Source organism: Euprymna scolopes, chromosome 7 (assembly GCF_053919585.1).
Source record: "Euprymna scolopes isolate OS-2025 chromosome 7, ASM5391958v1, whole genome shotgun sequence".
Taxonomy (NCBI): Eukaryota; Metazoa; Mollusca; class Cephalopoda; order Sepiida; family Sepiolidae; genus Euprymna; species Euprymna scolopes.
In genome coordinates this window covers 65,409,704-65,435,980 of record NC_136488.1, presented here as the reverse complement: position 1 = coordinate 65,435,980, position 26,277 = coordinate 65,409,704, and positions in this window count along the sequence as shown.

Below are 26,277 nucleotides of genomic sequence, written 5' to 3'. Positions count from 1 at the left end.
TCTGTTTCTGGTAGGTAATTTAGAGAATGCCATAGCAACATTAGGAATTATTTAATTAATAATTGACCTAAAATGTTTAAATGAACACCTTAGAAAATTTGGTTAGGTTTCTGGTATGATTTGAAAGATTTAGTTCGTAAGTTCAGTGTACAGTGTCGAAAGTTTTCTATTTTATTTATTTATATATATTGCAAGTTAAAGATCGAAGTTCTTAAATAAGAGACTCTTTTATTAGTGGATCTATATCGTTCTTATACCTATTTACTATGCCTCCCCACGGGACATAGTTAGACATCAGGGTTGTTTTTTTAACGTGGAGAAAAGGTACAAAAAGAAAAAAAATGTCTCAGTCGTGAAGGATTTCTCCTCCACCGAAAGAGAACAAGAAATGGAAGATCGTTCTTATATAATCTTCCAATTAAGCTAATTTAAAACCTTTATATATTTCTGTATATGTACGAAAACATTTACGAAGTTTAGTCTTCATGTGAGTATTTCATAATTTCATAATTGGGAATCCCAAGCGAAATCTCGATCACTGTGGAGAAAAACCATAAGAAAAAGTTGTAAGATTTTTGACGAGCAACGTGTAGATATTGCTGTATTAAAATGTGTTTTAAGAAAGCAGGACGAAAATATATTTGATCATTATGAAGAGAGATTGCTAAAAGTTATTGAGAAGAAAGGTGATATTACAGACTATTAACAGTTTTTCAACGATGTCCGAAAAATAATGTCGCGTGTGTTTTGTAAAAAGTGAGGAAAATTAAATATTTTCCTTACCTAATCGATTTTCTTCCACGTTTATAACAGGCATTGTCTTTATATGTTTATGCTATTCTATCGAAGAAATTTCGCCTCTCTATTGTACTCGGAAAGTCGAATACTAAAGTGTCAAAAAATATTGTCGGGTTCCTGTATTCTCTGTGAACGTTAAGCCGAAGAGTTTGAACGAAGTACTTTCCGGTAAGTTATCTTTACCCATAGTTATTGGTGGTTGAGAATGTTTCTTGTAATTATTGAAGGAAACAAACTTAGTCTTGACAGTATTGAATGTGACCATCCATTTTTGCCCTCATTCTACTACAAATTGAAGGAATTTCTCTAGTGTCTGTGTCATCGCCTTAGATATGTTTTCATTCGTTTTCCCTCCTTGCCTGTTATAGGGCATAGTGTCATCAGCAAATATACCCATGTCATAAACGATATTATCAGGGAGGTCATTTATACATGAACATATGTGTGAAGAGTGAGATACAGAGAGAGACAGGGAGAGAGAGAAAGAGAGAGAGAGAGAGCAGAGACTATTTTAAATCAAATGCATATTTAAAAGAGTGAGACCACTAACATGTTACCTTTTTATTATTTATAAAAACAACTCTTAAACAATTGTCGTTTATATTGGGTTGGTGCAAAAATAATGTGTTTTTTTTACATGTAGTTGAACATAAAAAACTCGATATTATTTTTGCACCCACCTAATATTATTCATATTTGCGGTTTAAATGTTAGAATGCTGCATACGTTTCCGACAAAGCTTGCCGCTTGTTGTTTTACTAATTTTAAAATGTTAGAGTCATTCCACTGTAAACATAAAAGAAAGGCCGACAAACAAAAATGCACACAAAGAAAACTTTCAAAAGAATGAACTTGCAATTTTCAAATAAGACAGCAATAGAAGATTTGCAACACGTCGTCTATTTAAAACCTTACATATAAACATACGTACTTTGAGGGACAAATAATAAAAGAATTTAAAATATTGGTGGCCTAACACTTTTAAATACACACACAGATATATGGAATATTTGAATATCTATGTATCTCAAATAGAGATCAAGTGCTATCCTCAAGGAAAGAGTTACCTTGATTTCTGAAAACTTTGGCTGAAATAAAATGAAACACTCAATAGACAAACTACACTTTTATAGACAATATGAAAATATATATTGTGCATACATTTTCTAAAATATGTATGCACAATATATATTTTCATGTTTCATAGTTTTCTACAAAAGAATTATTTGGTTTCTTGAAAGTAGTACTATCTATGCGAAATGCATAAAAATGTTTTCTGGTAATTTTTCGTCAAGTAATCAAATAGACTTCTATTAGAAACATGAAATAAATGTCGTGTTAATTATGGTTTTTAAATCTATAGTTTGTTTGTGCTCGAAACAATTGCTATGTTATATCGAATTACTTTGAAATTCTCAAAAGAAAATAAATAAATAAAGACTAAATCAGAGCAATATAAAATCCTATTATATATATATATATGTGTGTGTGTGTGTGTGTGTGTGTATATTTATTTTATAATGTATTATCATTTATTATTATGAACATATATATATATATATATATAAATGTCATCCTAATGGATTAATAAATACTTAAGATAAGAACTCAACCGGCCGCAGGGGTTGAACCCTCAGCCTTAAAGCCTAAAGATAAGTACAATAACTATTAGGCCAGAGTGACACGTTTTTTAAAAGTCTTTTCAAATCTACTCATTATTAACATAAGTAATCTGTCATGTGAACGATTCACGCATGCGCATTCGTGAAATAGTTGACTAACAGATAAAAACCCGATGATTCCCATGTGTTGCATAGCGAGGTGTGTATATCCCGGGGACATACAGATAAGGGAACATAGAACGGGGACTGATAACGACATTTATATAGATTACACACAGGTCATATTTATAAAACATAGGAGATGAGAAGTCATTATTGAAGGAGTTAACATTATAGAAGGAAAGTGTTTCATTTTACAAAGACGATAGAAAAAATCGCATACATTTCAGGTTGAAAGATAACAACGAAGACCAAAGTTTACAAAATGCATGATGACATTTATTCTATCAATTGGATGAGATAATAATCGGAAATTCAATTACCTTTCGGAGTTACATTTTCTTGTTTCCCTTCGTGGTCGTTTCCAAAATGATTTCAACTAACTCCACTGCTGTCTCTTCACACTCAACTCCCGAATTCATCTCTCCACTCTGACTCAACTGACTCTGAATATATTGTAAATTATCTTTATTTGTGACGTCAAAGACGTGTTCAGACATGTGAGAGTCCTCACGTGGATTCTACATATCACATATATCTCCACACGCCCTTGCAACACAAAGAAAATTCCTAAATTGATGTTCATTTTTCTAACTCTGACCTAACTAGTCGTATCATTATTTGGTCATTTCTAAACACAATGGTCAATTTACTGAATTTCTGAGATCGCAATGTATATTAATTTTTAACTTTTGAAAACTGGGTTCTAGCCTTTTCCTTTAATAAATATTATTTCCAAACTTATAAACTTTGTTTATCTAATTACTACGATCTGTTCCCTTCTATATATAACACCACGTACCAGTTTTACAATTTTTACACATAAGCCGCTCTTCCGTCCGGGTGCAAACCGATTAAAAACTTCTCCATGTGACTGAATACCCTATATACCGAATTTTGAGTTGGTAGATTGAAATTCGTTGACTATATAGGTGTAGAATTGTCCCGCTACACACATTCTTACTTTAATAAATATATAAATGTATTACTTTGTTTCTCCCTCTCTCTCTCTCTCTCTCTCTATATATATATATATATATATATATATATACACACACACACACACACATATATATATATATATATATATATATATATATATCCAAGCGGACAATACCAGGGTTCGAAACGACAACCACAGAGTCTATGATTAAGTAGATTCGGCGAATCACGTGTCCGTTGATAACTGTTTCATATATATATATATATATATATATATATATATATATATATATATATATATGTATGTATATATATATGTATATGTATATATATGAAACAGTTATCACACACACATATATGTATATATATGCATATATATAATAAGAACACACACACACACACACACACACATATATATATATATATATATATATATATATATATATATATATATATATATATATATATATACGATGCATAGAAAATCCATGATCGAATTTTAAAATATTAAATAAATATATTATTTATTTTCTAAATCTTTCTATTTTTGGCTCATTGTTTTTGCAGATTAATATATTTTTATGTTTCAGCTACAAGTTTACCTGAATTTCATTCTTGTTTTGTAGTCAACGTGAGGCTATTATCTAGCTACATTGCGCGGGAAAGACAAACTCAGAAATTTTCAAGCTCTTAAAAGCCTCAAAATCGACAGTTTGGGATATGGTCAAGCGCTACAAAGAACTTGTGTAAACAGATTATCGCCTCAGATGCGGACGACACTGAACTGCTCGTACCTCATCCAGAATTAAGGTCACAAGGGAGCGAATTAGAAGGAGCCCCAAGAGAAACATGAAGGCAACGGCTAGAAAATTGACGGAAAAAGCGTTAGAAACATTGTTAAAGAAGATCTCAAGTTGTCGTCCTTGAATCGAATTAAGTGTGACACGGACGATGGTTAAATCATCTTTTCTGACGAGAAAATGTTCATTGTCGAGGCAAAATTCAACTCGTAGAACGAGAAAATTTTGGCAAAGAGCGCGTATATCATTGCTGTTCCGTGAAATCTCTTTTTCCTCCCCCAAAAACCTTCTACGGTAATGGTTTTGGCTGCCATTTTTGAGAGTTATAGATCACTTTTCATTTTTGTTAAAGAAGGCACCAAAATTAACGCAAACTCATACATCGGAGATATTTGGACTCCTCTAAATTTCCCAATTAAGAAGCATTTTAAGGATATGCCCTTCACATTTCAACAGGACAGTGTGTCCTCTCATACTACAAACAAAACGCAGGATTGGTGTAAGATTCACTTTCCTGCTTTTATGAGGAAGGGAGTGTGGCCTGCTTCATCTCCAGAGTTAAACCCTCTGGACTTTTTTCTCAGGTCCATCTTAAAGATGGAGACCTGCGCTGCAGCTCATGATAGTATGGAATCTTTGAAGAAGACCCTTAAGCGAGAATGTGCCAAAATTCTCCGAGAAATTCTCTGTGCCACAGTAAAGAGCTGCAAGGGAAGACTTGAAATAATAATTGCAACCAAGTTAAATGGGTTACTGTGATATTGTGTGATATTTGTTTGATTGATACTATATTCAAGTAAACTAGCGATAAAAAACGGGAATTATTCTCTATTACATTAGATGAACTTAGGACTTATTTACAAAAAACATCAAAATAAAATTAACATATTTACACATTTGAACGTAACGACTTTTATTCTAAAAATAGATAGGCACGCGTGCACAAGTTATCCGGAAATAGAAATCTTCTTCCGCTCTAGAAAGACATGGCAATATTCCAGTCTGCAAAAAAAAAAAAAAAAAAAAAAAACGGACGCCGAACTATTGTGTCAAACAGACGTTAAGTACAAATTTTAAAATTCATCTTAACTCCTAACAAATGTATTTCATGTTGTCTTGTATAAATTTGTTTTTTTTTTGTTTTATTTATGTATATTTATTTATCTGTCTCTAATTTTCCTGTCTTGCAAAACTTTTAAGATGAGATTCGTCACCCCCATTCCCGACTACTATTCGAACAGGCAAAACACTGCTCACTCATGCTATATTCAAGTAAACTAGCGATAAAAAACAAAAGCCGGGAATTATTTTCTATTACATTAGATGAAGTTAGGACTTTATTTAAGTAATATACTTAATATATTATATTACTATAAGCTTGCTTGTATTGAAAATGCTTGCTTCCTTGCTAGCCAATCAAACCATCTAATATAGTTAGTCTTACTTTCACTTTGAAATTAAAATACAGTGACATTAGCTATATCGCGAGGACTATTACTGAATAGATACACAATGCTTTAAGCTTGACCAAACTGACTGCATTTAATTAATCCCGACGCGCTATATACTAATAGTTTTTTTCTCATTATGGTACAAGCACCCTTGCTGGATTGCTACGTATATCCAATATGTAATTTGCCTCCAAGACGACTGCCTGTGTCTTATTTGCATGTTAAGTTCAAAAAATTTTTTCTTCTCTTCTACAAACTAAACGTTACTTGGAACTCAAAACTCTTATAATTTATCCTAATTGTATTCTGTAAGTTTAATCCTCTCCTGAAAACTAACAATCTGCTCTACTCCCCAAGCTGCTACTAACACTTATACAATGCACCCGACTTAGATGGGGGTCTTTAGCATTCAGCCCTTAACCTTCGCATGCTGACCGATTGGAAGTCATGATCACTAAACACCTGTACATTTCTACCCCTTAGGCATGAATTAGTTTATTCTTATCCAGGTTGACACTCACTAAGAACAGTCTGTACTTAGATATACAACTATATATATTACAAAGCAATAGCTGTTTCTTCCTTAGCAATGTTAAATAAAAAAACTGTACCGATACTCTGTAATGCAAAATACAACTTCCTGATTTTTAAAAGAAAGCTTAGGATATCTTCATTAGAAATGGTAACCTACTTAATACCTACAATCCCCATATATTCGCATCTACTGGAAATATTCCAATATATCTATTTATTGTACTATACATACTGTATACGACATAGCATATAATTTACTCCCAATTATACCTGTACTGTAATGTATTTCATATAAAAAATGACGTTACTTGTATCTATTGAATATACAACTAAACCCTCCTGCTATCTAAAATAGTCAGAGCTTGTACAATTTTTTCTAGTTAATTCGTAATACTATACTATTCTGCAACGCATTATCCTATTCCTAAGCCAACATAAAAATGAGAAAAGGAAACTTTTTTAACCTAAAGGAAAAAACAAACCATGTTAACTCCTTCCAACAGACCTGTTTGCAAATATAGCTGCTTCCACTGCATGAACTCTTACTCACCCCCTCCTCCAGCAACAAACAATGAAATAACAATGCCCCGTAATCACTTTGAGGAGTATAATTTTTTAGTTGATATATAACCCTTTTAAACTAACCCGTTAACATTAACCACCAACGCAGGAGCGCAGAAATACCTGGATTAGGACCCAGGCGCGGGGAAAACCCTCTCGGTGCTGATGAAACCGTAGATCTTCCCATGTCATCCATCTAGGAGAAGGAAAACTCTGAAGCTAAACCTAAGGGGAGGAAGGCCTCTCCAGTCTTAAATGACAACCTTCCTAGAGCTGGTGACAAAAACAAATTACCCGTCTGCAAACCTAAACTTCTTAAGGAGTAGATAGGCACTGTCTATCGCCCGGCTTCCATACTACTTCTTTGCCTATTAGCTAGGCGTAGATGTCGAATAAAAGGGAGTCGACAGACCTTCAGTGATCGATCTTGTTTCCTGACTGGGACAATGAACGCCGTTTCCCCCACTCCCGACACATCCCATCCCCTAAACTGGGCACTTAGTAGTGCTTGAATGCCATAATGCCAGTACAAGTAAAATGGGTTGACCATCGTCTGATGGGTTGAGGGTACCGGGCAGACAGTTCCTGGCTACTGTTCCCGACTGGTAGTACAGGTGCCCTAACTCTTGGTAGCGCTTAGAGCGGCTGCTCCATCAATAGTTGTATAATATCAGCATGTTTGTAGAGCCATGTTGCGCATTGAAAGGGACCCCACACTCATCCCAGGTGGGCTATCTCGAGGCCACAATCCCAGTAGATGGCAGGACAACTGATGGTCTGCTTGTGTTGCATGTCTGGTATTCTGAATAACCACTTGTTCAGCATCCCTTACCTAAACTGAAACAAACAAAATCGACAGTACAATAAAAAAAATTACGCTAAAACCAGGCCCAAACTCAAACAAAAACAACCTGCCTTCTCCCTTGAGGCTGGCATTTACGAACATCCGTGGCTTAGAACTAATTTAAATGATGTCGAAGCATTTATCCTAAGAAACACCCCGGATTCCTTAGCACTAAGTCAGACTAACCTACACTCCTTCATTCCCCCTAACTACTTTAACATGCCTGGGTATCTTCCACTCTGCCGTAAGGACTCTGACAGACATATGCACGGACCTGGAGACTACTTTCGTAACACCCACCCCTTGACTAGAGAAACAAACATAGAATCGGAAGATCAAGCTTTAGACTAAACATACAACATAACATTAGCTGTTTTATTTTAATTACAGCTCTCCCTCGACCCAGGACTGCACCATAATAAACAAAGTCTCTGACAGCATAGACACAGCACTCTCCCTCGACACTAGCGCACAAGTACATGTATTTGGTGACTTAAATATCCACCACAAAAACTGGATTGAATTCTCTACTCACACAGATGCAGCGGGCAGCACAACACATAGCTTCGCTATATCTCACTCCCTATCACAAATGGTTACGTTTCCAACCCGTTTCCCTGACCAGCAAGAACAACACGCACCACTTCTAGATCTGTTTCTGACCACAGTTCCCGAGGATTGTATAACAAATGCTAATAGCCCACTCGGGAACGATTATCATGCAGTGATAATGGTCGAAATCGCCCTAAACTCTAGACCCAAAACTGAAGAGCCAGTGCTCAAAACAACGGGATATTATAAAAAGGCTGACTGGGAAGTAATCAGAGATCTTATCAGAGATGCCCCATGGGGAAATATTTTTTCTCTTCCTGCTGAACAGTGCGCAAATGAGACCATTGAATGATTTAAAACGGCAATTGAAGCACATGTTCCCACACGGAAATTTTATAGCAAGCCCCACTCTCCCCAATGGTTTACTTCTCTCTGTGCAACCGCCATCGCGCAAAGGCCACATGCATACCGCAGATTCAAACGACATAAGTCCAGTTCAAACAGACAGAAGTATATAGAAGCTAGAAGTAACGTTAAAAAAATAGAGAGAATTTACTGAAACCACTAAAAAACGCATCGAAGCACTAAAATTAGAAACGCGTGACTTCTGGAAAATCTACAACAGTGTAGTAAATAATGGGAAATCAACAATTCCCACACTAACCAACAATCACGAGGTTGTTTTCTCAGCAACCGGCAAGGCTAATATGCTTGCTAGTCGGTTTGCCTCAAACTCCACACTGGACCCTTCCAACCACCCCCTGCCTGACTTTCCTTTGCGGACAGACGCAACGCCAGACGATCTAAAAATCACCCCTGCTCAGGTGCATGCTATCATAAGAAACCTTGACACTTCAAAAGCATGTGGATCCGATCTCATCCCGGCTGTGCTATTAAAAAAGCCGAAGTAGCTCCAGTTCTCTCAAAACTCTATAACAAATGCCTTAATGAACCTTGCTTTCCGGGCTGTTAGAAAACTGCTTCTGTAGTACCAGTATTCAAAAATTCTGGCGAAAGAACTGACCCATCAAATTATCGCCCCATTAGCCTCCTCCCACTTTTCGCCAAAATATTTGAGACTATAATTAACCATGCTCTAGCCCATCATCTTACAGAGGCTAAACTTCTGACTGACAAACAATATGGATTTGGACAAGCCCGTTCCTCACTGTAATCTCTGAACGTATATACAATTCACTGGACAAAGCGGGGGAGGGCAGAGCGGTAGCTCTAGATATATCTAAGGCTTTTGACAGGGTATGACATCAGGGTTTCCTCAGGAAAATTAGATCATACGGTATCACTGGTAGAATACTTAACGTAATTAAATCCTTCTTAGATGAGAGAAAAATCCAGGTTGTCCTTGACGGTCGTATATCCAAACAATATGATATAAATGCGAGATTGCCTCAGGGGTCTATCCTTGGTCCTATATTGTTCCTAATATTCATTAATGATCTCCCCGACAAAATTGCCTCTGAGATGGCTATATATGCTGATAACACCAGACTCTATAACAGGCATGACAGGAAAGTAAATGGACGCATATCCAAAGAAATCTAAAAAATACTAGAGGATGACCTCCAATCTGTCGTGGAATGGGGACAGAAATAGATGGTCGCATTCAATGCTGCCAAGACTAAACTGGTTTGATTCAATAATTACAAGAAACATTCTCTGTCACCAATAGCAACGGCCAGTGACTCTTTATCTGAGAGTACATCCTTCAAACTGCTTGGGCTTACGTTCAGAGGAATGATGAGTTGGAACAACTACATTGAACGCATTGCCAGGGCCGCTGCGAAGAAGGTAGGCTCTCTCTACCGTGTTAGAAAACTACTAACACCCAAAAGTATCGTGCACCTCTATAAGGCCACCATTCGCCCATGTAAGGAGTATTGCTGTCATATTTGGGCAGGTGCATCTGCTACTAGTCTCTCTCTCCTAGACAAGGTTCAAAAGAGAGTCGCCAATCTGATAGGCCTTGAACTGTCATCTAAACTTCAGCCTCTGTCCCATCGAGGAAATGTTGCATTCCTCTGCCTGTTCTATAAGTATTTTAATGGTGAATGCTCTAGCGAACAGCAGACGCTTGTGTCCCCACAACGTAGACACTCTCGACAAACCCGACTGGCAGCTAAATCCTACCCGCACTCAGTAAGATCCCTCGTAGTAAAAGATCTTTCTACTCCATTAGTTTCTTTCCCAGAACCGCTAGACTCTGGAATTCCATTCCAGGTCCCTGCTTCGCCAACTGTACTTACATGCAGGAGTTCAAGTGTAACGTGAACCGACATCTTGCTACCCAAATCTCAACATAGTACCCCAGTAGTTGTTGCTCCTGATAGTAGCCCCCTACACAAAAGTAGCAATGTGCCCTGTTTGGCTGAAAATGTAATAAAGACAAACAGACACACACATCTATACACATTATATATATATATATATATATATATATATATATATATATATATATATATACACACATTACACATTATATATATAATGTGTATAGATGTGTGTGTCTGTTTGTCTGTTCGTGTTTGTGGGTAGCCGCTAGATGGTCGTATCTTTTTCCTTGACTTAGGACAATTGTTTGTCTAGCATTAACGGTATATGATACACCGAAGCAGACTGTCTTTGTACTACAATATAAGATTCCAATCTCTGGATGAGTAGTAAAATTAGTGACAATGCAAAACTCTCTCTCTATATAAAAAAAGAATTCTCTAGGAATTGATAATGTTTACTTAAACATTGAGATGTCACTTGTTAGCAGCATTCGTCCGTAGCCAAGTGATTAGGGAAGCTGACAATTTTTCATACTTTCGAAAGAGGGTTTAATATTTTTTCTTAAAGAGGCATTATAGTTTTTATATTTCAAACTTTATATTAATAATTTTTATACTACTATTGCAGGTTTACATGCTATCGCAATCATCAGTGTAGGAAGTGACAATAAGTCTTGATTCGTAGATTAGAATCCAGTTACAAAGTCACAGTTTTTTTCACAATCTAGCATCTTTCATTCAGGCCACACATGGATGGAAAAATATTACGTACCAATGAGTGCCATGATGGCAGCATTTTGTAGTAAATTGTAAGACTATTGAAAAGCTTTGAAGTCAGAATGTTGTATTTGCGCTAAATTTCACTGCCTTTTCTAAATTCCTTAAAAGGGGTTCAGCTTTAATTTCTTAAAGGAGCTTTAGAACCATTATATTAAAAAAAACAAATAACTATGTTTATGCCTACACGGGTATTTTATGATTCCGCAGACATCAATGTATGAAATAATAATTACTGTAACCCAGGAGATTCGAACCAAGTTAAACAGCCACCCTTGAATTGGTGGGCTTGCGTCTTTCCTCGAGGTCCGCTGAAATAACACATAGATGGATTGAAATTAAGAACCTATGAAAGCTATGTCGTTCATAGTAAACAGTCAAAGAGGATATAAAACGACCAGAAGTCGGGATGCTGCGTTTATATATAGAGAGATAGGAATAGATAAATAACAAGATATATATATATATATGTGTGTGTGTGTATATATATATATATATATGTGTGTGTGTGTGTGTGTGTGTGTGTGTGTGTGTGTGTGTGTGTGTGTGTGTGTGTTGTTTAGAATAAACTACCCCGAGGAAAATGGTCGACTGGACGCTTATAATAGGCAAAGCAATATTCTTAACATTCATGTAAACGGCTCCTTTATGTTGCACGTAATAAAACGCCGATTCATTTCGATACGGATTTCAAATGACTTAATGCATCGGTGGTGCATACAGTTTATTAGCTTATCTAGTATTTCTTTTTATACCTAATATGATAAAATTTAGCATTGCTTACTAAGCTTTAGATATAAGGTTTTCACAAAACATATTTGGCTCTGCTACCGAGGTGTCCAGCACTTTTTTCCTGTTTTTTTTTCAGATCTCTCTCTCAATCGCTCTCTCTCTCTCTCTCTCTCTCTCTATATATATATATATATATATATATATATATATATATATATATATGTATAATGAAATCAAAGGGATGTAGTGTTTATCTGATATACACAATGGTAAACTTCAAACTAATATAAATAATTAACATCGACCCATATGGCATAATATATTACTCGTTTAGTTATTTGTCTCCTGAATAAAGTAATCTTGATTCTTTCGTCTCAATGGTGAAGCTTAGACACTTGCATCCCGTTTCTTTTGTGCGAGACTGCGTCCAAAACCATATTAATATATATATATATATATATATATATATATATATATATATATATATATATATATATATATATATATATATATATATAAAAGCCAAAGACAATGCGGCGAAAGGCCGGAATTGTGAAAGTAAAGAAAGGAAAACAAACAAATGTAGACGGGTGTGCTTGAGTAGAGGAGTGTATAGCCTTTATTCGGCTATCTTTCCTCACCTCAATGTATAATTATTTATAACCAAGTTGCTGGTATGTCCAGTGTATGTAAAGTCCGTGTGTGGTATGGAACTTTGATTAATTTCGACAGAAAGGGACCTCTCTTTTTCAAAAGACAAAAGCGGATTCAAGATGGCCGCCATTGAAAAAGACAACTTGCAGCACGGTTTAAAGGCTTTACTATGTCAGTAGTTTAGGTGCATGGCGTTGCACAGGGATTGGAGTTGTGTTTGAATAAAAAATATTTTTTAAGTTATGGAAGCTCAGACCCGTACCGCGAATGAGCAAAAGAACGTGAAAAAAAAAACGTGACGGGTTTGCTGTTACGCCCGTCTCCCAACCGGAAGTGACGTAGGTTTAAATTAAGTCTAGACAATGGAAAAGAGGTGATGACTTTCGAAAATATCGGCGAAAAAAACATCCCTTTCTGTAGAAAAGTGCCAAGTGGAGGGTGAATGAATTAATGTTGTAGGCCAATTTTTTCATATTTGTCGTCCGAAGGGTCGAGCTTGAAAACGATACCAGTCTTCTGAAAATCTGTTGCCTCTGTCGAAAGTTTTAGGCAGACATACAAAAATGCATACATACATACATTTAAACAGACATGTGAGATTTATATTATAGACTAGCGGGGCTACCCGGCGTTGCTCGTGACCGTATAAACAATGAGAAAATTGAATTCGGTTTTGTAATATATTTGTTATTCTTATGAGAGAGGAATTTTTTTATGTTTATGTATCATTTGCTATTTCGAACAAAAGAACAGTTTACCTACATAAGACGGATATTACACATATGAAATAATTGTATCTTACCTAGGGTAGGCCATTTACAGCATGTATATGCAAGGACGAGTAATATACAACACATTTATCCCATCAAATCCCAAGCGATGCCAGGTATTTTGCTAATATATATTCTCACCTATTTCATTCAATCCCAGGCAACGCTGGGTGTTTTGCTAGTATATATCTCAATCAATCTTATTAAATCCTGGGTGACGCAAGGTATTCTGTTAGTATATATTTCAATCAATCTAATTCAATCCAAGGTAACACCAAGTATTCTGCTAGTATATATTTGCATCTATCTCATTACATCCCAGGTGACCGTGTATTCTGCTTGCATACATTTGCATGTATCTCATTGAATCAAGGGTGACTCCGGGTAATCTGTAAGTATATATGTTGACGTATCTCGTTGAATCCCATAATTCTTGGATTGTTACAAATTTCAACAATTTATCACATATTATCGCTCACCTGTCTTAAATAATAACTTTGAGACATTGTTTTGGCTGGTTTTTGATTACAAACACATCATCCAAATAACTCACATTTCATCATTTTTCATAATTTTTGGATATGTTACTAATTTCAACAAACATGTCACATGATTTAACTTACATTATCGCCCTCACTCTTACTAAAATAAGAACTTTGATACGTAAGTTATGGTATGTTACTAATTTCTACTATCATTTTTCATGAGTAAATCCACATTATCGCCCCCTTCTATCACTAAAACAATAACTTTTAGACATTGTATGGCTGGTTATTCCATTACAAACCCACCAACAAAGTAACTCACATTATATCATTTTTCATAATTCTTGGATATGTTACTTATTTCGACAACTATTTTTAATGAAGTAACCCAAATAATCGCCACCTCTTACTAAAATAATAACTTTCATAAATTTCCGGTATGTCATTACGAATACACAAATCAAATAACTCACATTTCATAATTTTTGGACATGTTGCTAATTTCAACCGTCATTTTATGTGTTCAATCCCATAATCCCCCCTCCTCTTACTAAAATAATACCTTTGAGACATTTCTGAGCTGTTTATTTCATTACAAACACGTCAATAAAATACCTCACATCTCATAAATTTTCATAATTCTTGGATATGTTATGAATTTCGACAATCAACTTTAATGAGTGCGCACATATAATCGCCCAATTCTTACTAAACTCATAGATTTGCTACATTGACTGGGCTGTTTATTTCATTATAAACACAACAACCAAATAACTAAAACTTCATTTTTCATAATTCTTGGTATGTTACTAATTTTGACAATAATTTTTCATGACTTAATCTACATTATCGCCACCTCCTATTACTAAAATAATAACTTTCAGACATTGTATGGCTGTTTTTTTTCATTACTTATACAGCTATCAAATTACTCACATTTGACCATTTTTCATAATTCTTGGATATGTTACTAATTTCGAGAATTATTTTTAATGAAGTAATCCAAATAATCGCCCCTCCTCTTTAACCGACACGATCCCCTTCCTCTTACAAAAATAACAAATTTGATACATCTTCTAGCCTGTTTATTTCATTACGAACACATTAATCAAATAACTCACATTTAATCATTTTTCATAATTCTTGGATATGTTACTAATTTCGACAATCATTTTTCATGATTACTTTTTCTACAGAGTCACCATTATTCTGGAAGCATGTCTGCCAGGAATTCAATGACGTATCTCTGCTTCTGACGCACGTCTGTGTTAAGGGTTGCTTTTCTAGGGTTTAACACCGTCAGCAAATGGAAAAAGATATTTAAGCAAACAAGTAGGTTAATAAGAGAATTATACAATAAAACAAACCTACCGTGCGGGATCCCTCTTCTCGAATGAATGAATCCGTTCTGGCCGAAATTTACTTCCACCTGGACTAATATTTATGCAAAATTAAAAAAAACAAAAAAACATTCAAGCGTGGTTATTTAGAAAAGTGTGAACAAACGAACAGAGGAATGATTCGGCGGCATTTTTACCTCTATAATTGGAATTAAGGGGCAACCATTATTATCCCGAAAAATCGGTTCTGGCAAAAATTTACTTTTACCATGACTAACATTTGCGCAAAATTTAAAAAAATCCAAGGCGTTGTTATTGAGAAAAATGCGAACAAACGAAAAGGCTAAGGGCGAACAGGAATGAATTACTATGTCCAATCCCTCCTTTGTCGGGAGACAAATAACAATAAATGTGTAGATTACTATTTTGTACTGAGTGATTTTAACGATTTTAAAAGCAAGAAACTACTTTGGGTAGGATTGAAACCGCTATCTTCAGACAATGCTCATCTGGAACCGTAGAGATTCAACGTCTCTATCAACTGCGCCACGGGCCCCGAAAGGGGATCAAAGTTGGATTTTTGGTCTGATAAATCCACGTGTATTCATTATATGATCTTCCATGTTCGGGGCCCGTGGCGCAGCTGATAGAGACGTTGAATCTTTACGGTTCCAGATGAACATTGTCTGAAGATAGCGGTTTCAATCCTACGCAAAGACGGCCAGAGGCTTACTTGGCCAAAACGTGGTGAGACGACGACAACAACTACGGATGTTAGTGATTGCTAAGAATTGCAGTTAGGAAATTCGACGTTCCTATCCGTCGCGGTTACCACTTGACGAAGGCTAGAGGAATAGATGGCCGAAACGTCGTGAAACAACAACCAATAAAGATGAGAATAATAGTCCGCAATAAAATAAATAAATATAAACATTTTAAATTTTACATAAAGTGTATTCGGACATAGGGCAAGCTTTTTAATGTGTTTTTAGCCGAAAGATTGGCTGCCAAGGGTCAAAGTTCAAAAGATTTTACCTTTTCAGCCTCTAGCAAACTATTCAACGAATTTTAGGTTTAAACATTTGAAATTTTAAATTAAGAGTATTCAGACATGCAGCAGTTTTGGAGCGAAAATTTGGCTGGCAAGAGGTTAATTTCAAAGAATTGACCTTTGCAGACTCTATCAAATTCCTCCGCCAATTTTAGGTCTAAACACTTGAAATTTTAGACCAGACGGTATCGAATATAGCTGGAGAGCTATATGTTTTGGTTTTAATTCCAGGATGATGGCATCATAGTATTTTTTACTTTTAAAATCACTACTATATATTAGGTACAATAAAATAATCAAAAGAGTATGAACTCTATAATAATAAATAGGGCTATGAAAACAGCATATTCTTTTCCTTGTTTTGATTCTCAGGTATATATCCATTGATATCTTATATGTTTTTATGTAGAGTGATGTGGTTCTCGGTTGGTTAATTGTGTCTAACTGTGTCAGATATATACTCGAGAGTCAAAACAATGAAAAGAATATGCTGTCGTCATAGCCCTAATAATAAATACGACTTTAGTATACGTCTTGCTGTTTTCAGGTTTTGATACACGACTTTGATTTAAATAAACGAAAACTTATATTCAGAATTGCATCTACGTACTTCTTTTTTTTTGTTGTTATATGAGTTATTTTTTATTTTATTTTTCATTTCCTGGTCAGTAAAACTTATTTAAAAAAACAAGATATGTTACCCCGTATGTTGCTGTATCTGTTTCCAAAGCGGTCCCTCTAGAAATAATGTTTTCAGAAATGAATAAAGATATGACCACTGAAAGCTACCCTACTATATATATATATATATATATATATATATGTGTGTGTGTGTGTGTGTGCGTGTATATATATGTATGTATGCGTTATATATACATGTGTGTATGCATTATATATACAACGCATACACACATGTATATATATATAACGCATACACACATGTATATACACACACACATATATGTGCGTGTGTGAGTTTGTGTGTGTGTGTGTGCGTGTATATATATACAGCTATATATACGTTATATATACACACGTATATATATGTGTGTGTATGTGTGTGTGTATGTGTGTGTGTAGCTCCGTGTTTGTATCAATACTTGTACTGTTAAAAAAATATAACATTATACTTTTACCACCCAAGTGCAATCTTTGACGGCCTAAGTAATGTGATAACCAGATTATTGGAATTATTATGGGTTTGCTTTCGAATCATGTCCTTTTTTTATTAATAAAAAAACTCACTTTGAAAATAGATTGCTAAAGAGAGTTCTCAACTCGTATGAAATGTTAGATAAATTGATGGCGTATATCTTTTGTACTAAAATGAAAGAATGAGATAAAAGAACTCAATCATGTATTTTAACGAAATTCCGTTTTTCATTTCCCCAAACGAGTGGTCGCCCATTAAGCGATCACAAAAGCGGCTGAGCGAACGAGTAGCCGACAAAATATCATTGTTTATTACTTTTTGCAATACCATATATTCCCAAAAATCGGACCTTTAAATGTGTCCGTAAAAATATTTCCACTGCTGAAGGCGTAGATTTATGGGCACTTTAATTTAATCATATTTTGCTCATAACTGATTCAATCTTGCTTTATTCTGTTATTTTTGTGATTTTTACCTTGCTTTTATTTCATTTTGTCATGGGAGGGGATGACAGTCAAGTAGTTTATGTCACGAACTAAAGACCTGGATTATCGAATTTCGAATCCAGTTCGTTCGACACAAAATCACTTTTAATTACAATGTTTGCAACCTTCACGTGGTCCTGAACCGTACGTAACCGATGCTATTCTGGAAAGAATTCTAATAATTAGAAACTAATGCCAATAATACAATCTTCGAATTCGTACGATGAATTTTGTTATCTTATGATAGATTGTGATTTGCATTCAATTTTTCTTCTATCCATATATGATTCTGTCCTGCGTATATGTAATTCTACATTTTTTTAAAAATTTTTATTGTACCAAGTATGTATTTAATTTTGCCAGAGTCATATATGATTCAACCGAGTTTATATAATCATGCGTTGTATATATTAGTTATGTTAATATTTTATCCGCTCAGTGTTATTTTGCGATAATATCCTGCCTTGATTTTGTCATGATTTTACTTTATATATATATATATATATATATATATATATATATATATATATATATATAAAGAGAGAGTAAGAGCGAGAGAGACACGTATATATATATATATATATATATATATATATATATATATTTAGGAAATATTAGTTACGTAACTTGTTTCCCCTGTATGTGGCACTTGCTACTGATTCTGAGGACAAAGTCAAATCATGAGCGAATCAAGGAAGAATATCATTGAATATCATTAAAAAATATCATTGAAAATAGGAAAAATGTTGATGCTGTGTGTAATTATTTGTGTGAAACGCTTTGTCTGTCGATTCTCTTGTTAGGCTCAATTTTCAAAGATTGTTTTGGTTACTTTTAATATAGCATCTCACAGTCTACAAGGCTTACGTTTAAAATATCTCTTTATTTGAATTACTATGCCTACTTCTGAACGTGTATTTTCCATACTCTACAAGATCCATGTTTTAATAACTTTTGTTTACTCTAATTCACCACTAGCTGGACGCCCGGCGTTGCCCAATCGTACAATACGCTAAAACATGATATTTTAATCTATGCTGATTGCATATGTATTATAGAATATATCTTCTATTGATTATTATATATTATAAGGAATAGTTTGTCCTGTGGACTAATTCGCAAATATAAAATAAGAATAAAAATAATAATGATAATGTCGTTCATTAAATTCCGTGTGTGTGTGTGTTTACAATATCAGGCCAGCTAATGTTTGGACTTGACAATCTTAAAATATTTTTCTTAATTTTTACAGGGGAACGTAACGTAAAATATTTCTTTGTAATTTATTTTTATCTAAAGGAGGAGAAAGACTATTTTTAAGATCGGATGTTTAAAATTTTCGATACATATCCGAGTAATTCCTGTACAGGATTTTTTTCTTCTTGCAGCATTATATTGTCATGCGTTTTCTTTATCTCAGCAAAGAATTTCTAATTTTTCTGAATAGTATATGCGCTAAAGGGAGACGGTAGTGCCATAAAAATGACCCTCTGTTTTTGCACAAAGAAATGGATCAGTAAAAAATGTACCGAATTTTTAAAATGGTTGATGAGGTGATTTGCATAAAAAATAATTATTTGAATCCTGGAATGGAACTCTATAGTTTTTCTTTTATATATGTTTTGTTGTTAAATTTAACTTATATTGAGCTTCTAAATAAAAAGGAATGGTATTTACAAAGAGTGAAATATAAGCGGACAAGTATATGTGTTCATCAACGTTTCGTCTTTATTTCGAGACTTCCTCTGGATGAATGAGATTAAGAAACAAAAAATACCAGTACAAAATATTTGAAAATGTTTCACGTGTACAGTGTGATGCAGTTCTATTTCAGAAAAACGGAAAAAAGACGTTGGAAATTCAAAAAAGAGGAGGGGGAGCTGGCGCTGTTAAAGAGAGGGAAATTTTAGTGAAGTCATATCGTCGTTAATGTAATTTTAAAAATATAAACGCAGTTAATATTCTTACTGGAAAAAAGATATATATTTTGTCGGAATACTATTTCCATTATTTTCATCACACACACACACACATATATATATACACGCAGACATTTCACAATGAAAACGCATATATATCTATCTATCTATCTTCTATCTATCTATCTATCTATACTCCTATAAATTCGGTTTTCTTTTGTGTGTATCGATATTCATATTAAAACCCCTGTTTTCTATTTATTTAAAAAGAAAATACAATTTTCTTATATCTTGATTGTGGAATTGCATTCACTAGCAAACGATCTAACTAATTTGCATATTCTTTTAAACATTCATTTTAATTAATTCCTTATTAGTTGCTTCTCGTTTTTAATGGAATAATCATCTTTAGTTAACTATTACCTGTAATTATATTCATGCAGATATTCTACATGATTTATACTTACATAATATTTGTGAAAAAAGTTTTTTAGCAAACACAAAATTGTTTCCATATATATTTATGCATACGTATATATTTTTGTTAAACAAATCTATCTATCTATATCTATCTATCTATATATATATAAAAGTGAACATGTCTGTGTCTTTCTGTGTGTCTGTGTACATTTCCTTACGCATTAACTCCGTGAATTTTCAGTCTACAGACTCGAAATTTGATATACAGGGTACTGAGATATGAGAAAATCGATGTGATTGGTTTTTAGCCAGAAATTTGGAGATTAAGGTGTCAAAGTTCAACGATTTTACCTTTGAGAACTCTACCAAACTCCTCCGACAATTTTTGGTCTACGCACTTGAAATCTTAGATATAGGTTCCTTTGACATGGATCTAACTTAATAACTTGATTTGAGCCCAAAACAATAAATTTTAAGGGGTCATAATAGGGATCAAATTTTTAAAAAAATGACGTCTGCGGTCTCTTCCAAATTACTCAGACAATTTCTGGTCTAAATATTTGAAATTTTACATAAAGGATATTCAGAGATAGGGCAAGCTTTTTAATCGGTTTGGGTCGAAAATGTTTAGTTACCAATACATAAATGTATGTATGTATGTCTGTTTGCACGTCTGCCTTAAACTTTCAATAGAGGCGACGGATTTTACCAAGGTCAGGATCGTTTTAAAGTTCGACCTTTCATACGACAAATATCCAAAAATTGGCTAAAAACATTAATATCTCCCCCTTCAACTAGGCACTTTTCTACAGGGGGGCACTGTTTTTGGCCGATATTTTTTAACGTCCTCCTCTGCTTTAGATTATCTAGCATTAATTTAAAAAAATTTCGCTTCCGGTTTGGCGGTGGTCGTTTTTTTTTTTTTTTTTTTTTTTTTTTACATAGGCATCACCACATTATCAAGGCCCAGAGGCCACTCAAGGATAAGGGTTAAAGAGTGTACAGTAGAAATTGGACAATATAGTAATCATTAGTAATTAAAATTTGGTAAATTTGATAACTTATATGGAACGGCTCATAAAGAACTTATTTACTTTAGACTTGAACACAACCATATTGTAGTCAGCCGGAAAGCAGGAAAACGGAAGACAATTCCACAGGCGTGCAGTTCTAAGAAAGAAGCTTTGTTCATGGAATCTACGATTAAGTTTAGGAACAGATAAAGAGTGGGGGAAATTATTGATAGTGTTTACAGCTAGACAGGTGTTTCTTGTGAAAGTTTGGCGAGGGGGGGGCCATAGATTGAAGCTCAGTCGAACACTTTCCATGAAAATAACGATACATCAGAGACAAACTCGCAACATCTCTTCTGTGAGATAGAGGTTGCAAGGAGGAGAAAAGGACATCTCCTACGAGGCTACGAAGTCTATTTTGAACTCTTTCAAGGCAGGGCAAGTCCTTTCTAGCAGCTCCTGCCCAGATGTGGGAACAGTATTCCATCCTTGGACGTACCTGGCTCTTATATAGATAGAGAATAGCATCAGCAGTGAGATATGTACCGGATCGATAGAAAGATCCCACCATTTTTCCAGCGGCCTTGGCAACAGATTTGATGTACGTGTTCCATTTAAGATCAGGAGTAATGGTCAAGCCCAGAAGCTTGTCAAAACTTGAGGCCTCCTGAAGACGAGAGCCATTCATTTCAATTGATGCCAAATGTGGATTAGAATGTTGATGATGTAAAGAGAGAAGCTTGGTTTTAGATGCATTAAAAGTAACTAGCCACTCCTTTCCCCATTGTACTACGTGCTCAAGATCAGAGGAGAGAGCATAAACGTTAGGTTTTACCCCGTTCTTTTCCTCCTTTGCGGTACGGGTTCTAGCCTGCCTTCCTACTACCACTTTTTTTTTTTTGCTCAACATGCACCTCCAAACACCTGGGCAACGCCGGGCACCCACGCTAGTACACACACACACACACACACACACACACACACACACACGCACACACACAAATATATATATATAAATGAAGTTTAAGTATATTAAACTATAAACAATAGTTTTAAAAAGTGCTCAGTACATATGTAGAACTATTATAAGTGAACTTATGCAAACATCAGAAATCTTTACGCGGATCAATCTACATTTTGACAATGTTATTCGTCTCGACAGAGATTCAATAATTGTTTATGTTTGATATCCATCTTCTTTTGGTCATATGGTAGAGCATTACCAGTTGACAGCTAAGTGTTTTTGTTATAATTCTACATGATTGCACCATACTAACAATTTTACAAACTTTTGAAATCACTACTATATATTGAGTACACTATTAGAATCAATGAAGTATTGCCTACGTAATAATGAATTTGAATAAATTAAACTATCATATTTAAGCATATTTTACGACAAGGCAAGGCGGTTTAATAGCGTATATATATTGATATATATATATATATATATATATATATATATATATATATATATCAGTTAAATTGTTTGTGTGTGTCTGTGTGTACATTTCTCTACCAAACTACTCTGTCATTTTTCACTCTACTGACTTGAGATTTGACATGAGGGGTATGAAAATTTTGTAAAAATCTTTTTAATCGCTTTTCGACCAGAAATTTTGCAATCAAGTGGTAAAAGTATAACGTATTGTCCTTCGAAAATTGTACCAAACTTCTCCACAAAATTCGGGTTTACACAATAAAAATATGAGATGCAAATTACTTAGACATTAACCAAAGATATAAATTTGATTTAAGCCCCCCAAAAATAAAGATTTAGGGGTCAAAGTTGTGGTCAACATTGTGGTCAAAGTTAAAAAAAAATTGATCTCTACGGTCTCTACCAAATTACTCAGCCAATTATTTGTTTAAACATTTGAAATTTTACATAAAGTGTATTCAGAGATAGATGAAGATTTTTAATCAGTTTTTGGCCTAAATTTGGTAGCTAAGGGGTCAAAGTTCCGAAGATTTGACTTTTGTGATCTCTAGCAAACTATTCAGCTAATTTTTGGTCCAAACATTTGAAATTTTATATAAAGTGTATTTAGACATGTGGCAAGCTTTTTAGTCAGTTTTGGGATAAAAAAATGCTGCAAAAAGGTCAAAGTTATGAGTAGACCTTGCAAACTCTACCAAAGTCTTCTGCCAATTTTGGGTCTAAAAACTTGAAATTTTAGATGTAGGTTACCTGGACATGAGACAAACTTTTTAATGTATACACATGCACATAAAGTTCTGAACAGTACATAGGGCTCGAGCTAAGCCGGGCTGAACTGCTAGCATATATATATATATGCATATATATATATATATATATATATGTATATATATATATGTATATATAACATATATATATGTATATATATACATATATTTACTTTATTTAAATATTTATATATATATATATATATATATATACATAAAGAAGGAACAATATACAATGAGACTAAACTTTCGTTCAAAGATACTTATTCCAATATTAATCAAAATAAGAAAAACACCTAACATTTTTGGCATCAATCTTTGAACGTGTTTTAAACAATCAAATCTTGGCATATTTTAATGCCTTTTTTATATTTATGTCATATAATATGCTTCATTTAAATAAATTTCTTTTACAGATATTATAGATATCAAAAGCTATTATTATACAAATTGCAAACCATTACGGACTTTCACAGAGGCCATATTGTTAGAGCTCGTATGGCAGTGTTAGTATAACAGAAACTGCACGAATGTTTAACGTTTCAAGAAGCAATGTCTCAAAAATAATGATTGCTTTAAAAAGGGAAGAAAAAACATTCTCAGAAACCCCGTTTGGCCCAATGATGAAAGTGCCTGAAAGAGACCGTTGAACTCTTAAGCGGATTATTAGAGAATATCGCATGATCACGGCTCCTAACATCACTGCAGATCTCAATAAACATTTACAAACCCAGTTTCTACAAAAACTGTTCACCGAGAGCTGCACAAATATAGATTTTACAGAAGAGCTACAATGAAATACCTCTGCTCCCAAATTCAAATGTTTCATATCGATTAGACTGGTGTAAAACCTCCAAAATTGGTCCCTCGAGCAGTGGAAAAATGTGATTTACTCTGACGAATCATCGGCCGTGTCTACGTTTGGAGACAGCCGAAAGAAGCACTATATCCACACTGCCTTCTCCCAATCGTAAAGCATGGAGGGGGTTCTATGATGATTTAGCGTGCTATTTCTTGGAAATCCGCTGGATGAATGATTACTCTATATGGAAGAATAAACAGTCGAGACTATTTAGGAATTTTGGATTGTCAGGTTTATCCTATGCTTCAAGAACTGTCTCCGGATAAGAACGCCATCTTTATAGATGATAGAAGAGCATTCCAATGAAGTTGAAATATGATTTGCCCACTACAATCCCCACTTCTCAACATTATTGAAAATTATTTGTCGATTTTAAGATTCAAGTAAGAAATTGATTTCCGCCAGCATCTTCTTTAAAAGAACTGGAGGATGTTTTAGCTGTAAAATGTGATACACTTTCTTTGAAAACAATTCACAATTTGCATGAATCGATACCTCGAAAAATTGAAAGCTGTCAGTGCCGCAGAATGTGGACCTACACCATATTAAAATAAATTTTGTGGATTTTTAAAGCGTTTCTCTTATTTTCTCCAACACCTTTATATATATTGAGAGAGAATTGTCTAAATGTGAGAAATTATATATATATAATTATAGAAAGATTATATATATAACGACAGAATTGCATCCATAATAATTTCGATAACCAAACAACGTCGCAACTTCCAAGAAGAATATGCCTATTTAATTGCTGAACTTCCGGTTTGTTGGCTGTTATGGCTCTCGTGAGCTGCGATATATATATATAGAGAGAGGGTGCTAGAGAGAAAAGTAGAATTGTCTTAGTGTCTGTCTGTCTGTGTACGTTTCCCTACTAAATTACTGTCATTCATTTCTCTACAGGCACCAGATTTATTATATAAGGGGTATTGAGATTTGGGAAAATCTTTTTAATCGGTTTTCAGCCAGAAATTTGGCTTTCAAAGGGTCAAAGTCTACCAAACTCCTCCGCCTATTTTGGATCTAAACACTTGAAATTGTAGATGTGGGTTTTTTGGACACTCACACTTCTTAATTTGATTTTAGCCTAAAACAATGTCTAGGGTCAAAACTGGGTTCAAAGTTTTAAAAAATTGACCTGTTTAGTCAGTTTTGGAGCGAAAATTTGGCTGCCAAGCGCTCAAAGCTGAAAGAAAATACCTTTGCAGACTCCAAAAAGATCAGAAAAGTAAATTTATTGTTTGACATTGGTGCATACTACCCTTCAATAACCTTATTCTGTTCAAGAAAGTACTTAAATTAGCAGAAAAGGAAACAGATATAACTAAGATGGAGATTAAAATTATGAAAATATCTAGAAAAAAAATTAATCAGATAAAATGATGAGCTGTGGACAAGGAAAAACAGAGAGCGATACTTTTACATCACGATGGATGCCCCGGATTCTGCACAGATTACTGACTTGGTAGGCTTATATATATTAAAGGAGATAAACAGGAAAATAACGAGTTTACATGGGGGGTATATAGAAATGGCGCACTATTCGTAGTTAATTCCAGCGATCGAATTACTAAAAAGAACTAGAAAAAATATAACATTTTTCAATGAAATTAGATTAGAGATAACAATAGACAGCAATTATAAAATAAGTAACTTTCTAGATATAACTCTAAACCTTAAGGATAACACATATGAACTGCTTCACAAACGAAACTAAAAACTATTCTATTGAATTATCAATCGAATCATCCCAAGTGTATGAAGAATTCACTCATCCCTAATATTTCCTCAAGAATACCTAAACTATCGAAGAACGAGAGCTTTTTTGACAAAAATCACAACTATTACAATGAA